This window comes from Felis catus, chromosome A1 (genome assembly GCF_018350175.1).
Source record: "Felis catus isolate Fca126 chromosome A1, F.catus_Fca126_mat1.0, whole genome shotgun sequence".
Lineage (NCBI taxonomy): Eukaryota > Metazoa > Chordata > Mammalia > Carnivora > Felidae > Felis > Felis catus.
This window is the reverse complement of record NC_058368.1, coordinates 6,391,787-6,408,288: the sequence shown is the minus strand read 5'-3', so window position 1 is coordinate 6,408,288 and position 16,502 is coordinate 6,391,787. Positions and strand designations below refer to the sequence as shown.

At 44.9% G+C, this 16,502-nt stretch overlaps 1 protein-coding gene across 10 annotated transcripts in view; it reads right to left on the bottom strand.

The window, feature by feature from the left end:
* Nucleotides 1–16,502, bottom strand: part of WASF3 (WASP family member 3) — a 136,381-nt gene that overhangs the window by 78,409 nt on the left and 41,470 nt on the right. Inside the window, exons 1-2 of one of the 10 annotated variants that reach the window (XM_019822353.3) lie at nt 390–609; nt 39–156 (exon numbers count right to left, since the gene is read on the bottom strand). The exons of 4 other annotated variants lie outside the window; for them this stretch is intronic. The gene's annotated coding sequence lies outside the window, so the exon portion shown is untranslated. Of the gene's footprint in view, nt 1–38; nt 157–389; nt 610–1,759; nt 2,047–16,502 lie in introns of those variants that run through there. 5 more of the 10 variants (XM_019822210.3, XM_019822445.3, XM_019822250.3 and 2 more) reach the window with 5 other exon arrangements.

Below are 16,502 nucleotides of genomic sequence, written 5' to 3'. Positions count from 1 at the left end.
GACTCCTCCCTTTAAAATCCCATCAAAGAGGTACCTACCCTTGCTCCTTCAGGCTTCAAATACTGCTTTCAGTATGGTGATATCAAAATGCACTCATGCTGTCTCCAAACCTCAGCCTAATTCTTGAAATACTGCTAAATTAAAATTCCTTATGCTCTTCAGTATAAAAAAACAAGAAGAGAAAAAAGAAGAAAGAAAAAGGGTATCATGAAATTACAGCAAGTCATAACTTGGGGAATAATCCCAGACCCAGGATAATCAAGCCAGGATAAATAACTGTCTCGTAAAATGTGTCCTTTTCTAAAAACAGAAGGAAGTGGGGAGGAGGAGAGGACCAAACAGCTTTATGATGAGTTCAGGTCATTACAAATATATTACAGTCCGCTCACCTCCTACGCAGTTCAGCTGACATTCAGTTTACATTCCTCTATACTCTGCTGGGGGAAAGGATTGAATTTATCTCACGAAACACCTCATTGTGTCCCACGGAGCATTTTAAAAGGTCAATGATAATAAAGCTGTCCCTAGGAACGTGCCCTTTCATCGCAGCTATCCACAACATCCAAGTCAATATGAGATAAATAACTCGGCGACACGAAAACAGATACTGTTCAGAAACCTGAGAACAGGTTGTGTCCAAATGACCAACGTTAATCCGCCAATATTATCCTAATCTGATTGTACTAGGATTTGTTTACTATTTTGGTCCTTGCCATCCCTCTTAAGCTTCCGAATTCCAGTTTTCCAGAAATGAGAAGCTGGCGGGTATACAATGCCCACGCGTGTTCCAGATAGCTGTTTCCCTGCCGCATTTCCCCGTGCTACCTTATTAACCAGACTCCAGTTCGACGTTCCTCCCTCTCCATGAGATCACGTCATCCATGTTCACAACCACTCACATACAAAGTTCTATTTACAAGACTGTTGGGCACCTGAGAACCGGTAGCCTCTGTTAGCTTCAGAGAAACAGATCTCATCAGAATGTCTATTATGAGTGTTTTTAGGGGCGCCTGGGTGGCGCAGTCGGTTGAGCGTCCGACTTCAACCAGGTCACGATCTCACGCTCCGTGAGTTCGAGCCCCGCGTCGGGCTCTGGGCGGATGGCTCAGAGCCTGGAGCCTGTTTCCGATTCTGTGTCTCCCTCTCTCTCTGCCCCTCGCCCGTTCATGCTCTATCTCTCTCTGTCTCAAAAATAAATAAACGTTAAAAAAAAAAAAAAATTAATAAAAAAAAAAAAAAAAAAAAAATTAAAAATGAGTGTTTTTAGCTAGAATCGTGTGTGTAACAACACGGTTAACACAGAAGTCTTGTGCTTCCCCTCGTTGGCCCCTCGGGTTGGATACCTGTGCCCCAAGTCCCAGCGCCACAACAGTCCTCCGTCTTTGAAATCAGAGCCAACAGGGACACGCTTGGCTGGCCCCACAATTCAATTCAAAGTATTAGTGGGCTCTTTTGCAGACGGGAGAGCGAAAACGTTAAGTAACAAGACAAGGTCTTGGCCTCCGGAAAGCTTGAATGGGGGGGGGGGGGCGGGGAAGAGCAAATAAACACAAAAAATGTGAAACAAGCCGCACGAGAGATATTGCTATGAGTAGAACAAAAGTAACCGCAGCCGACTGCCATCCACTGAACCCCTACGCGTCTCACACTCTCTGCCAGGTTCACTTTCATTCGTTAATTAACAAAACCACGTTAACGATGAGCGCAGATGAAAACTTCGCCCGGTTTTGAGTAATCTGTTCATTGAGAAAGGACTTACCCCGGACCTAAATACGAGGGTCATAAGACAGCATCTTCTTCCCCTTCACTTAACGAACAGCGTAACTACCCAGGAAACCACGAGGAGTGATCAATTCCTGATATAGCGTGACTTCTGCAGAGATCCACAGCGGGCCCACACCTCTGGGCTAACGATGGTCAAGGAACCGAATAGCCCCGATACAGATCGGGGTCACATCAACCACTCATCGATCCATCCAAACATTTACTCTCTCCCTACTGTGCATGAGAAACACAGCCATGAGTCAGATGAAGGTGAGGCTGTACACGGCAAGACACCACACCGCAAGTTCAAAAGCGCCAAGTGGCAAGAGAGACACGGGTGACACGCTATGAGAGAAGAGAAGGCTAGTGCCAGCTGCGATAGACAAAAGCCTTCAAATCCGCCTGGGGCTCAAAGTGACACCACGAGACTGATTACTGTCTTCTGAGATGCACAGACTATGCAAAGGGAATATAAAGATAAATGCCGTATCATCGCTGGAGCGTCAGGACATCATGAGGAAGTCAGGATCCTGAGCAGCAGATCCAGAGCTTCCTCTCGAAATAAAAAGTATGCATCTGCCTGCCCGTCTCCAGGGAAGCTACAGGAAACTCCCAGGCAAGCGTTAGAAGGGGTCCAGAGCACCAACCCCCCCCCCCCCCCGCCACCATGCGAACGCATCTACCAGAACACTGCTCAGGGAGAGGGAAGCCATGACTTCGTAACCCCACGCGTTAAGAAACACTACTTGACATGAGGCTTTCTTTTTTTTTTTTTTTTTTTTTTACACTTATTTATTTTTGAGAGACAGACAGAGAGACACAGCACAAGCAGGGGAGGGGCAGAGGGAGAGGGAGACGTAGAATCCGAAGGAGGCTCCGGGCTTCGAGCTGTGAGCACAGGGCCCCACGCGGGGCTCAAACTCACGAGCTGCGAGATCGTGACCTGAGCCGAAGCCGGGCGCTCAACGGACTGAGCCAGCCAGGCGCCCCCGAGCCTTTCTTTCTATTCGGTTGAAGCTTGCATCTTCCTAACCGAGAACCAATGCTCTGCTCCGCCCGCCGAGCCCAGGCAGAGGCTACCACACCCGCAGCTCTGCCAGCTTTCAAGCATCGGAGGGGACAGTTAACTGCTCCAGTCCCTCCAGCCTCTCCCAGGGGCTCTCTGGCCAGTGCTCCGGGAGGTGCAGTGCCCAGAACACCACACACCAGATGCCGCCCGAGAGAGGCAGCACACCCCTCCCCTTAAGGCGGCCAGCCTGCCAGTCTGCTCCACCGGTTTTCTCTTCCGGACGCCGCCGCCACGCCGGGCACACTCCTGCTCAGGACTGGCCCACCCCTCCGGAGCTCGATTCCCAGGCAGCCCTTTGGCAGGGTGGCCTCCTCCACGTCTCTCAAGTTGCGATGGGGCCCCGACCCATCCACCCCTGCCTTTCTTTACACCTGCCTCTCCACGGTTACTGGCTCTCCTACTGGGCCGACTCAGGGCCCCCTGCAAAGCATCGTTCAGCTTCCCGGTAGCGTCCCCTTCTCCCTTCTCCACCCCCACCAACCAGAGGCGCCATGCAGGATGCCAGGGTGCAGGGGGGGCTCTCAAGCCGGAATTGACTCCAACCGACTTCCCCACTCACACGCTCCAAGACTCCAGGCAGGTTATTTGGGCTTAAACTTCCTGAACTACAATTATCACAACAGAATGCACCGAGCCGCCAGGAGATCAAAGAATTTAGAGATTCAGGGGCGCCCGGGTGGCCCAGGCAGTTGGGCGTCCGACTTCGGCTCAGGTCATGATCTCACCGTCTGTGAGCTCGAGCCCCACGTCGGGGCTCTGTGCTGACAGCTCGGAGCCTGGAGCCTGCTTCGGATTCTGTGTCTCCCCCTCCTTCTGCTCCTCCCCTGGTCTCTCACTCTCTCAAAAATAAAAAAGCATTAAAAAACAGGAGTTTAAAAAAAAAAAAAAAGAATTTCGAGGTTGAAATGTTCAGAAATTCACAATAAACAGCATCCGATTTCAAAGGGGAAAAACGGATTATCGAGTTGTAGGACATTTCTGCCTAATGCAAATGTTAAGTTTTTTTTATTTTCTATTTGTCATGTTTTTAATGCTCATGGCAGAGAGGTCTGGCCCCAGACAGCCACCTGTGAGCCCCAACACTTTTGACCCCTAACTGAACTCTTCACTATGAACATTTTTTCATTTTCATTTTAAAATTCTTAGGACCTAGCTCAGTGCCTGGCACACGGCCCACACTCAAAAATCATTTGCCAAATAAGTGAATTTTCTTGAATGCCTAGGTTAAAAAAAAAAAAAAAATCACGATGCCTCTTCCTGACCTACTTTGACCGGGAAAGTTGGACTTGCTTGTGTCTAGTGACCCTGTGTTGTCCCCGTGGGTCACCACCTTAAGTGCTGGGCTTTACCCAAGCAAAGAGGAGAATTGGGGTCAACAGAACACGCGTTTCAATTCAGCCAAATGGTTAATGAGCTTTTGTGCAAGGGGCATAAAAAGATAAACAATAACTGGCTGGAGATAAAATAAGGCTTCCGGCTTGAGGAAAGACTGCTGACTAGGAGCAAGCTTTTTAAAAGCTGTTTGGCAACATTATGGGACAATCTACAACCATTAAATACAAATGTGGAGTGGTACCATCATGCCGTCTTCTTTCGAGACACTCAGAAGCAGCCAGAGATTGGAAGGAGGAAAGGAGCAGGCAGGACAGATGCAGGGGACAGAGGGACAGAGGTCCTGGTCGGGGAGTGGGCTGACCACAGGAGGGTGGGAAAACAGGGCGAGGCCGAGGGGTCCCTGAAGTTTTCTTCCGGAATTCTGCAGACAACAGAGACACAACACACGCACCCGCTAAGACATCCCAGAATCGCAGAATTTTTTAAACTCCTTTTCTTAAAAGTGGGACACTTTGTCCTTGGCTGATGTTCTGGCACTTTTCCTGTTGCTTGTGACCCCACAAAGATGACAAATCAATGATTCCGGGGAGGCCCCTGAACATAATGGCTTAAAACTTGAAACAGATCCAATTCAAGTGAAAGATTTTCTTGCCTAAACGATGTTATATATTTTTCTCTGCTTTAATTACTGAATCCTGTAATTGGAATTCATCACTGATTCAAAGAGATGCTAAAAATAGTCTGTTTCAGAATGTAGAATGAGAAGCATCATGTAATTTTGCTACTAAATGGACTTCTATTTTTTCACAGCTCAGTAACTTACTCTTGAAATATATCTCCTCTTTTTATTAACCAAAAACGTATAACACTTCAGATGCACATTAAACATTAATTTTCAATATTAATTATGCATTTATAAGCTTAACATGAAATCTCAGACATAAACTAACCTTGCTTAAAAACAGTTCCTTTCCCTTCACATTGAATCATGACCTTCATGAAACACCTTTGATTGAAGAATCCAATGTCATTTACATGTGATAAATGAATTGAAACAAAGCCCAGCCGTGTTCCAACAGGCTCTCCAACTACAAATGGCAATTATTTTTTTTTAACGTTTATTTATTTATTTTGAGAGAGACAGAGAGCACGTGCGAGCAGGGAAGAGGCAGAGAGAGAAGAGAGAGAGAATCCCCAGCAGGCCCCCGTGCTGTCAGCAACACACGGGGCTCAATTTCACGAACTGTGAGATGGTGACCTGAGCCAAAATCAAGAGTTGGGACGCTTAACCGACTGAGCCACCCAGGCACCCCACAAACGGCAATTATTAATAACAACTTACATTTGAACCCACGATGCCATTTACAAAGTGCTTTCACATGAATCACGTCATATACATAATCTCCACAATAACCCTCACCCAAACGGGAAAGGTAGGAATTACTTCCATTTTACAAATTAGGGAACCAGTTCAAAAACTGACACAGCACATGAAGGCGGGAGGGCCGCTCACCCCCATCCTCCTCACCCTTAATCCCACTTTGTATTCCAAACTCAGCTCCTGCAAGGACGCACTCTGTTACCTTCACCAGGCTTCCTGGACCCTCCCCCGCCCCAGCCCTGCCAGGTCACCCCGTCCCCCCAACTCCAACAAAGCTCAAGGAGAGTACTACCCAGGTGTTCCCCAACACATCTACTTCCCATTGTGGTTGACCTTGGGATCCACCTGTTGTCTTCTCAACTCCATTAGAACCCCCTCGAGAATCTTATATTTCTTAGTGTCTAGAATCATGTACATAAAGGGCAGACACTGAACTATTTTTTATCGCACCACCTATCAAAGAATCATCGAGTAGACAAAGTCTCTCTTCTCCTACTTCCCAACTATGGCATCACTTGCAACTAGATTAGAAAATCCCGGAAGCCGTTCCCAGGCCATCATAAATAAATAAAAAAAGAGGCTTTCTTAACAGTGATTAAAGTTGCTCTCCTCTTTAACAGGTTTGAGTCTCTTCTGCTCTCCTGTAACTATAAACTGCCCTGGTTTCCGACTGACTGCTCAGTTTCATAAGCTCCTGAGGTCCTGATTCACCGGCTGCCTGTCTGAGTTTTTTATCTCCTTGATGTGACCTGCCTTGATTCCCATATTCACCTGCTTTCTGTTCACGCCAGGATTCCTGAGTTCCAGCCCCACCTGGGTTCTCTTGACCCTGACTTTCGAACCCATCCTGTCAACCACAGCAAACCCACTGCCACAGATACCGTCCAGGCCCCTACACAGGGACCGGCTGAGCCTCCTATGTATGAGCGGTCAGGAGAGGGATATTGCCTTATTTTTATCTTTAGTTTGCACCTGGATTCGGCATGTCCACAGCTATTTGGAGAGAAAGACGAAAGTAACACGGGTACCCGCGGCAGTGACTCTTCACTCCCCATGACCTTCTATCCTTCCTCTTCAAACTCATCCTAAACATTAGGGCAGCCCCGTCAGCAATCAACATCCTGCTGGAAACCAAACAGATCATAACCAAATCAGGATTACCATTCGGCTTCATTAACTATGCTGACTCTTCAATTTGGACAAAGAGAATTCTTACCTAACCGCACCAAAGTACTTGGGAAATCTGTGCATTATCAGATGGAAACAGCAGATGTAAGTGCTGCATTGCAGAGGCTTTTTTTTTTCTTCATTCCCATGACAATCTTTACATATCCCCAAATCCAAATATATTTCAAAGCTAGCTATGTAACACTAAACCTGACGCAAAGATTTCACGTGCCATTCAACAAGTACCTTCAGTCATTTCCCCCGTTCCCACCCCCCCCCCCAGGATAAATTATAGTACCAGCCGATATAACAAATGGGTCCATAAACTTCTACCCACGGGGGACCCTGTGTGTCCACAGAAGACGGACAAACACAGCAGTAACATTTTATGGCACGTCTACGCTCAATTCCCTTGAGCCTCTGGTCACCCTAATGGACACCGTATCTAAAGTAACCGGGGAATGGCTGAATGGCTCACCACGAGACCAGACTACAAGAATACCACAGCTTGTGACAGAAGGCAAACACAAGGCGGGGGGGAATTATCACCACCCAGAAATGAATAGAAAATTTCAGTCACCTAGAAAGTAACTCATCGCCACTGAAAATATTTCTAGCATTAAATTGCCTCCTAGTAATTAAGTAGTAATCATGTAACTAGTGGCATCCAATGTGATCTTGGAGAAAACACGCGCTGAGGACCAGCGGCTGCACGACAAAGGGGAAAGAACAGAGATGTGGCCATCGGAGACGGGCGCTCCATGCCTGGATCCACCACCCGAAGCTGTGGACTCTGGGGAAGTTGTGACTCTCCGGGCCTCAGTCTCCCCATGTGTAAGAAGGCCAACAGTGCCCTCCCCCCCTCTGGAAGCACGAGGGGAGGATGAGCCATTCTGTCAAAGAATACAGCAAGGAGGCAGAGACGCTTCATAAGTGGTGGCTGCTAACCACCTCCTACAGGAAGCTAAATGCACTTGTCACGCACTTGGCGGGGCCTTGTCCTCCAACAGGGAGGCGGAAGCATCCCCGCCACAATCGGGCAGGGTTACTTAGGCCGCTATGGCACAGGGGAAATGCAGATACCGTGGCTTTTGTGAAGGCAGAGGACGTGCCGCTTTCTCATTCTCAAGTTACTGTAGCTGACACCCACCTGTCTAGAAATGACAAAGCGGATGCCCGTGGCAAGTGGCCAACGCACTGGCTGTGTCCCACCCAGCCCTTGCTTGATTTCTGCAAGTGAAGATGATGGCCAATCTACACACCGAGAGAAAAGGCACGGAAATGTGGATATTCCCAACAGTAGGTATTCTGATGTTTGAAATCCTCGGGGTTTTTTTTTACTTAACAAAAGCTCTTTCACTTGTGTAGTTTTCTGTTAGGTTTGAATTCTGCATGAAATGCCAGCGGAATCTGTCAACCCCGAAGGCTACGAAGATGCCAAGATCCAGATTCTGTTCTGTTCTCTCCACCACCCACCATAATCCCGAAGAGCTGACATCACTCTTCTCTCCAAGTCGAGAAAAGCCCACTTCTCCCAAAGGCAGACCTCAAGTCCATGGAGCCTTTTGGCACAGGGGTCACGGTTACGTGGCTGACTCCACGTATAAAGTGGACAGAGAGAATGAAAGTGACAACAACCTATTCAGGGGCAGGCCGCAGACATGAGACCACAACGCACTTCAGCCAGTTTCATATCCAGTTTTACTTTCTCCCTTCACAACTGCAGAAATAAAGGAAACGCCATGGAAATTTACTAAAATAACTACTATATAATCCAGGTACCAAAGACGTATAGTGGTATCAATTTTCATGTGTCACAAGTGCAAAGACATTAAATACTATTTTCATCAGTTTCGATGCTTAAAACAAATGGCCCTTAAATCTATTAACAAAGAGGCCAGCAATATTAAAATCCTTCTGAAGGCAAGTAAATGAGCTATTGTACCTAAAAATACTGAAAAGAAAAAAAACAGAGATACTAAAAAGACAATATTATTAAACTAACGAGATCATATGATTTCAATACATCACGGCCCTCCCTTACCACAACCTCAAGAATTTGCAACCAGATAGTCTCTACCCTGCCCACAAGAAAGCAATCCGCTATTTACCACACTCCTGCAACAGTCAAGGAAAGACAGACAGAAGCGGGAAGGTGTGCAGAAATCTGCAAGGGAAACTGACGAGATTCGCCAGAGCGGTGGCAATGGTGGCCCTGCATCTTGTTCGAGGCAGTACGTGATTCAGAGAGGGTGCCCCTGCTCCTCTTTTGCTGACGACTTGAACGCAAGGAGATTAAATTCATGCAGAAAGGAGCTGAAAACATCTGGCCTCCAAGACCAACCACCCAACAAAACAAAATCCCCGCTCCCATAAACACTGTGAGGTTTCTTACTGAAAACATCTTTTTGGGTCAGGGTTTGTGTTCTGAATTCTCTGCTGGGCTGAAATGTGAACCAGGACTGTATCACACAAGGACATTTAGAAAGGAAAAAAGGAGAAGCAGGCTAGCTAACATTTCCTGGGCCGGCAATGCTAATAAGCCAGGCACGCCGCTCAACTGCTCTACAAGCTTGTGTCTTTCACTTGATCCGCATGCTAACCCTATGAGGTTAAGTGCTGGCATGATCCCCATTTTACAGATGAGGAAACTAGGGAGCAGAGAAGGGAATGGCCCAAGGGTCACACAACACATAATGGAGTGGAGATTACCACCTGAAAAGTCTCTGCTTCCAGAGACGATGCGGTTAACCACTATCCACCCCCTTTCATGTGAAATTAAGTAAGAGTCTCACTGCAAAGTCAGGAAATGGAAAGCTATCAAATTTCCATTCCACTCACCTTACCGTGCACTCCACTCTGAAAGGTAAACTTCACAATCTCTCTACAGCAATCCTCCGAAAGCCGTTCGAGCCCTGGGAAATCTACTATGGACTTCTGCGTTCAGCACATCACTTAATCATTAGCGCCCAAAGAGAAGGCAGGTGGTATAAACCCCAATTAACAAATGAGTACTTTTCAGAGAGTAGGAATAACTGAGTATTACCACCAGCTTCTTAGTGGCAAAGGCAAGGTGAACTCCCAGTCCACTTACAGCAGATGATGCCTTTGGAAATAGTTTGCCTACTTGGCCTAAATGAATTGAATCCCGTGGGATGACTGTTCACTTCCGTTCTGTGACATTACACAGAGATGGCTTGCCCTAGGACTTCCAGAAGGATCCTGCTGTGCTCTAGATGTGCCTGCCAGGGGCAGGGGCAGGGGGGCGGTTGGGGAATAGCTACTCTAACAGGGTCAACAGGAAAGTTGGCTGAACAGAGGCAGTGAACGCTCTAAGAATGTGAAAGGAAGAGCTGCTCCCCAAATACAGAACTGGCTCTAGTTTTCTAGGGCAATGATTTACAAAGTGCAGGGCCCCGATGGGCAGGGAGAAATGGAAACACAAAATGAATAGGGAGACAGAAGAGGAATTAATAAGCCTTACTCATAGTTAACGTATGTAAGACACCGTGTCTTCCTGTGGACGACAGGTCAGCAGCGGTCATGTACCAAGGTATTATAGGATGGGCCACTTTGGCATAAACATTATTTTGAGTTAAAAGTAATCAAAACCCAGCAGATGCAGGAAAAGCTCTCTCCCTGGTCCTCAACTGCTTAATTGCACTGGAAAGAAGAGCCTGCATCAGGAAGAGAGCTATTAAGGGAGATTCCCCTTTACCTAAAAAACTGATCTGTATCATAGGGCAACTTGTTTTTCCAAACGTAGCTCCTCTCACCTTCCCCCTAATGATCTCCTCTCCTTTGTATCCTCAGGCCCTACCCCCCTCCGTAGCTCATATAAGCTTCACGCTGCCTCATTGTCTTCAAAATTTCATGTCTGTGTGGATTCCCCTTTTATGTACACTATTAAATTTGATTTTCTCCTGTTAATCTGTCTCATGTCAATTTGATTCTAAGTCCAGGTAGAAGGATCCTGAAGGGCAGAGGAACGTCTTCCTCCCAACAGTATACAATTACGGGATAAGGAAAGCCCTGCCCCAAGAGCTACGGGCAGGTGAGATGTTCTGCAGGGTTTCGGTCTACAGGGGCCCAGGCAAAGTGGAATTACAAGTCATTTTAACCAGTTTCAATAAAACTAATTCTCACAAAAATGAAAGAGGAGGGTAAAAAAAGAGACTCCTGGAACAACAACAAAAGGATTAAATATTGATTAACACAAGAATAAGCTGATGCAGGAAGAGAGATGATCTATTTTCAGAAATACCAAATAAAAGCGGTGCTGTCTAGCTAACAGTAGGTTCACAACCTACTGGAAATATGTACAACCCTCCCCCCAACACACACACACACACACACACACACACACACACACACACACACACAAAATGGAGTCCCAAACCCTTCGATTCCTGGTTCTTCTTCCCCTCTCCATTCACGGGCTCTGCAATGAGCACGTGCCAAAGAACAAAGGGAGGAGGGACTGAGAGTCTGTGTGTCACCTCAAGGAATATACATTTGTTCCAATCAGACTACTTTTTGCCTTACATGGGCACAGGCGACTTCCGGGGAAGGCTGTAACCCTGTAGTGCTCAGCCAATGAGGACCCAGGGGAGGGACTTGCATACTAGGAGATAAATTGTCTGCTGTAACTGCCCCGAGCATGCCTGTCCATCAGACACCTGCTCTTGCAAGAACATTGATTAAAGCCTTGTTCACTGTGCTCTGAGTCTCTGTGTCCCTCCTTTGACTGGAGCAGTGCGCTTATTTCTCGCAGCTAACAAGAAAATGGCAAAGTTGACACTCTGTCTAGGTAACTTCCTCTTGTCAGCTACATGAGTCAAATACAATCATAATCTGAACACATCTACAGAAATCAACTTAAAATTTTCTCACAGTCATCAAAGCAATGAATTGAAATAAATTTATATCCACTATCAACAATTTCAGGTAAATATAAAAATTTTTAAATTTTATGAATCTTATAATGCTTAAGGTCTTAAAACGTGGGAAAAATACAGTTTAATAACCTAGTATATATCTATAATTTGTAAGATATGCAGGGGCGCCCAGGGGGCTCAGTCAGTTAAGTGTCTGACTCCTGATTTTGGTTCAGGTCATGATGTCACAGTTCTTGAGTTCGAGCCCCACATCTGCCTCTGTACTGACAGCGTGGAGCCTGCTGGGGATTCTCTCTCTTCCACTCCTCTTTCTCTCTGACCTCCCCCCACCCCCACTCAGGCTGACTGTCTCTATCTCTCTCTCTCTCAAAATAAATAAACTTAAAAAAGGTATGCATATATTGGGACTCTGTGCTCATTTTCTTATAATGAAGTACATAATCAAATGGTTTTTAAGACCACTGCTTAAGGGAACAGATTGCCTAAGGATCAGAAATTAATACAGATAGTATCAGTGCTTCATTAGTAAAATGTTAAACATATTCATCAGAAATGTTAATAAAGCAAATTTCCATAATAATGAGTATAAACTGAAGAAAGCTATAAAACCAAAAGTTTCAAAAGAAAAGGAAAGAAAGAAACCCATAAAAAAAAATTATAAAAAAAAACCTCAGAACAGAAAGAAAGCTAAATGAAGTAAATACCAGATATTGACAAGGCCTTCCTAGGAGAGACAGGACCCACAACTGTTTTCATCCCCAGCAGAGTGCCAGGAAGGAGGACCTGCCGTAAACAGGGGTAAGAAAATACCAGCTGAACTGTTAATAAACCTTTGATGTCCACACATGAGCAGAAATGCTGGGTTAGAATCTCAAGGAGCCCCAGACACAGGGCAAGTCTGCACTCACCTGCCAACTCTTCCACTGGGATCTTTACCAAATAATGTAGATGGCACACATACAGACAGAACACAAGAGCTCCATATCCAGGCACCCTCTAACACCAGGAGGAAGAAAGGAGAGCTGAGAAAACTTCTTCTAAGAAACAGTAGGGCAAAGAGAGATCTCCAGAGAAGAAAGCCACAGACCGGAGGGCAAAGAGGACTCATTAGTGTCCCCAAAACTAGCAGCCAAGCTATAAAACCGAGAGTCCGTCATTGTTCAGAAAGTTGGCAGCCTATGGGGCGCCTGGGTGGCTCAGTCGGTTGAGTGTCCAACTTCAGCTGAGATCATGATCTCACGGCCCGTGAGTTCGAGCCCCGCGTCGGGCTCTGTGCTGTCAGTTCGGAGCCTGGAGCCTGCTTCAGATTCTGTGCCTCCCTCTCTCTCTGCCCCTTCCCCACTCACGCTCTGTCTCTATCAAAAAATGAATAAACGTTAAAAAAAAATTTTAATAAAAAAAAAGTTGGCAGCCTAGCTCTAAAGCACAGAAATCTCCAAGGTCTTCCTGGGATCATTCTGAAGCTCTCCCAAAAACAATGTCTCAATCCCACTCCCAAAATATCTGCAGCTAATGATGAAGTGGACCTAACTCTTGCTACAGCAAAGTCAAGGCCCAGCTCAGTCCCTCGTGTCAGCAGCATGACCAAAAGAGGGACAAGCCCTTTTCGTGTGGTACCCTCCAGGCTTCACTGTTCATTACACACAGTGACCACCACACAAGAAAGTCATCGAACAAGAGAGGAAGAATATGATTCATAAAAAAGAGAAAAAACAGGCAACAGAGATAAGCCCATATATGACCCTGGACTGCAACCAGCAGACCCAACTATGTTCAATGTACTAAAAAATCTTGTAGGAAAGATGAGCAGTAAACATGAACAGGGAAGGATCTCAGCAGAATAAAACAGAAACTAAACAGCTGAACAGAAAAGGGAGAAAAGAGAACGACAACTTCTGGAATAAATACTTCAATGCGCTTAACAGCAAACTGGAAACAGCAGACAGTTCTACAAATGTCAAGAGAAAAAAATAATTTAAAAAGCACAACAAAGTTTCCCAAGATCTGTGTCACAATATCAAATGGCTCGACTACAAGTGTAACCGGGGTCCCAGAAGGTGGGAAAGACAGAAGGGGACAGAAGAAATACCTGAAGAAACAATGTCTAAGAACTTTCCAGACTGTGATAGAGGACATCAACCCACAGATCCAAGAAGCTCACTCAATTCCAAGGAGGATAAATACAAAGAAAACCACGCGCAGGCACATGATAGCCAAACTGCTGAAAACCAAAGATAAGGAGAAAACATCCAAAGCCACCAATAGGAAAAACACAATAAGAATAACATGTAAGAAAGGGACATTTTATCAAAAATAGTGAAAATCAGAATGCAATGGAGTGACATGTTTGGAATGCTGAAGAAGGAGAAAAAATAAACTGTCACACAGAATTTTTTAAATTTATTTTGAGAGAAAGTACGTGCGTGTGTGTGTGTGTGTGTGTGTGTGTGTGTGTGTGCGTGCATGCAAGGGAGGGGCAGAAAGAGAGAGAATCCCAAGCAGGCTCCATGCTGTCAGTGTGGAGCCCGACACTGGGTCTCGTGGGTCTCACCCCCACGAACCGTGATCGTGACCTGAGCCAAAATCAAGAGTCAGACGCTTAACCAACTGAGCTACCCAGGCATCCCCAACACAGAATTTTTCATCCAGCAGAAATACTTTCAAAAACAAAAGCATCAAACTTTGCAGTCTTGAGCTGCAAAGACTCTGTTAAGAGGATGAAAGCAAGTTACACATGGAGAAAATATCTGGAAACCGAACATGCCACAAAAGCCTCCTATTTAGAATATATAAAGAATCACAAAACTCAACAGTTAAAAGAAAAAGCACACAAGTATAAAATGAGCAACAGACAGAAGGAAACACTTCATCAAAGAGGAGAGACAGATGGCAATCAATTATTAACATTAATGGCCAACATCACTGGTCAACATCATTAGCCGTTTGGGAAATGCCACCTAAAACCACAGTGAGATATCACTACACACACACTGGAGCAGTTACAATAAAAAACAGTAATAACACCAAATTCTGACGAGGAGCCAGAGAAATTAGATCACCCATACACCGCTGGTGCGGATGTAAGATGAAAATAGTACAGCTACTCTGGAAAACAGTTGGCAAGTTCTTACCAAACTAAATACGCACTTGCCATTGGACCCTGGGCCAATACACACTCCTGGGCATTTATTCCACAGAAGTTAAAACCTATTTCCATACAGAAACCTGTATGTGAACACAGCAGCTTTATTCATAATACTAGAAACCAGTCAAATGTTATTCGGGTGGATGGTTGAACACACTCTGGTGAATTCATACGATGCTTTACTACTCAGCAATAAAAAGGAAGAAATATTGATACAGACAACGATCTGAATGATTCGTAAGGGCATTCTGGATTGTTTTCATTATAATATTTTATTAGGATGTAAGACATGAGATACACTGTATAGTGAATGCCTTAAAAACACGCTCGCAGTAGCACATTCTATATATCTGACTCATCTTTTCATTAGGTGGACCTAAGTACTGTTACAGATATTTAGCAATAAAACAAAAAATATTAACACTATTTTAACTTCCCCAAATACTTACAGATTATATAGTCAATAAAGAAAAATGAGTTCACTTTCAGTTGTTAGGACTTCTTGAACTGGGAATCCGTTCACTCATGCGGTTTATTTTTAATTCGCTTTTAAAATTTTTAATTCACTTGACTTTACCTAAGAGTGTTTCTGTAAATTAAAATGGAGCTCATCTTGCAAAACGATATTACTCAGACACCCTGAACATGATGATTTGCTTCACCTTATTCCCACTCTTTGATCACAGCTGCGGAACATGATTTCCGGTGAAGACAGATTTGTTTATCAGGTCTTCTAAAGAAACAGTGCCATACCCACATAGTTTTAATTAGTTTATTATCTTGGGTTTGGTGAAACTTTCTTATTATCGAGGTATAGCTGACATACAGCGTTGTATTAGTTTTAGGTGTTCACCAGAGTGATCCAATATTTATATACATTATGAAATTATCACCAGGTGTTAAGTCTAGCTACCCCTGTCGCATACAGAGTTATTACAGTATCATTGGCTATATTCTTTTTGTACTTTTCATCTCTGTGCCTTACTTATTTTATAACTGGAAGTCTGTATCTCTTAATTCCCCCCACCCTTCCCTTCTGGCAACCACCAGTTTGTTCTTTATATTTATGAATCTATTTGTTTTCTTTTGTCTGTTTTGTTTTTTTAGATTTAATATTCAAATGAAATCACAAGGTCCTGGGTCTTTGTCTGTCTTATTTCACTTAGCATAATACCTTGTAGGTCCATTCATGTTGCTGCAAACAGCAAGATCACATTCTTTGTAGGGCTGAGTGATAATCCCTACACACACACACACACACACACACACACACACACACACAGGCTGTTCCCATCATGAATGATGCTGCAGTGAACCCAGGGGTATATATACCTTTTTGAATTAGTGTTTTCTTTTTCTTTGGATAAATACCCAGAACCGAAATTGCCGCATCATATGGTAGTTCCATTTTTAAATTCTTGAGGAGCTTCCATACGGTTTTCCACAGTGGCTGCACCAGTTTGCATTCCCAACAACAGTGCATGAGGGTTCCCTTTTCCCCACATCCCCGCTAACACTAGTTATGTCTTGTCTTTCTGAAAGCAGCATTCTGACAGGTATGGGGTGATATCTCACTGTGGTTCTGATTTGCAGTTCCCTAATGATTACTGATGTTGAGCATTTTTTCATGTGTCTGTTGACCATCTGCCTATCTTCTTTGGAAAAGTGTCTATTCAGGTCCTCTGCCCATTTTTTACTAAGTACAGTACAATTCAATGTAGGTAACGTTCTCAAAATAACACA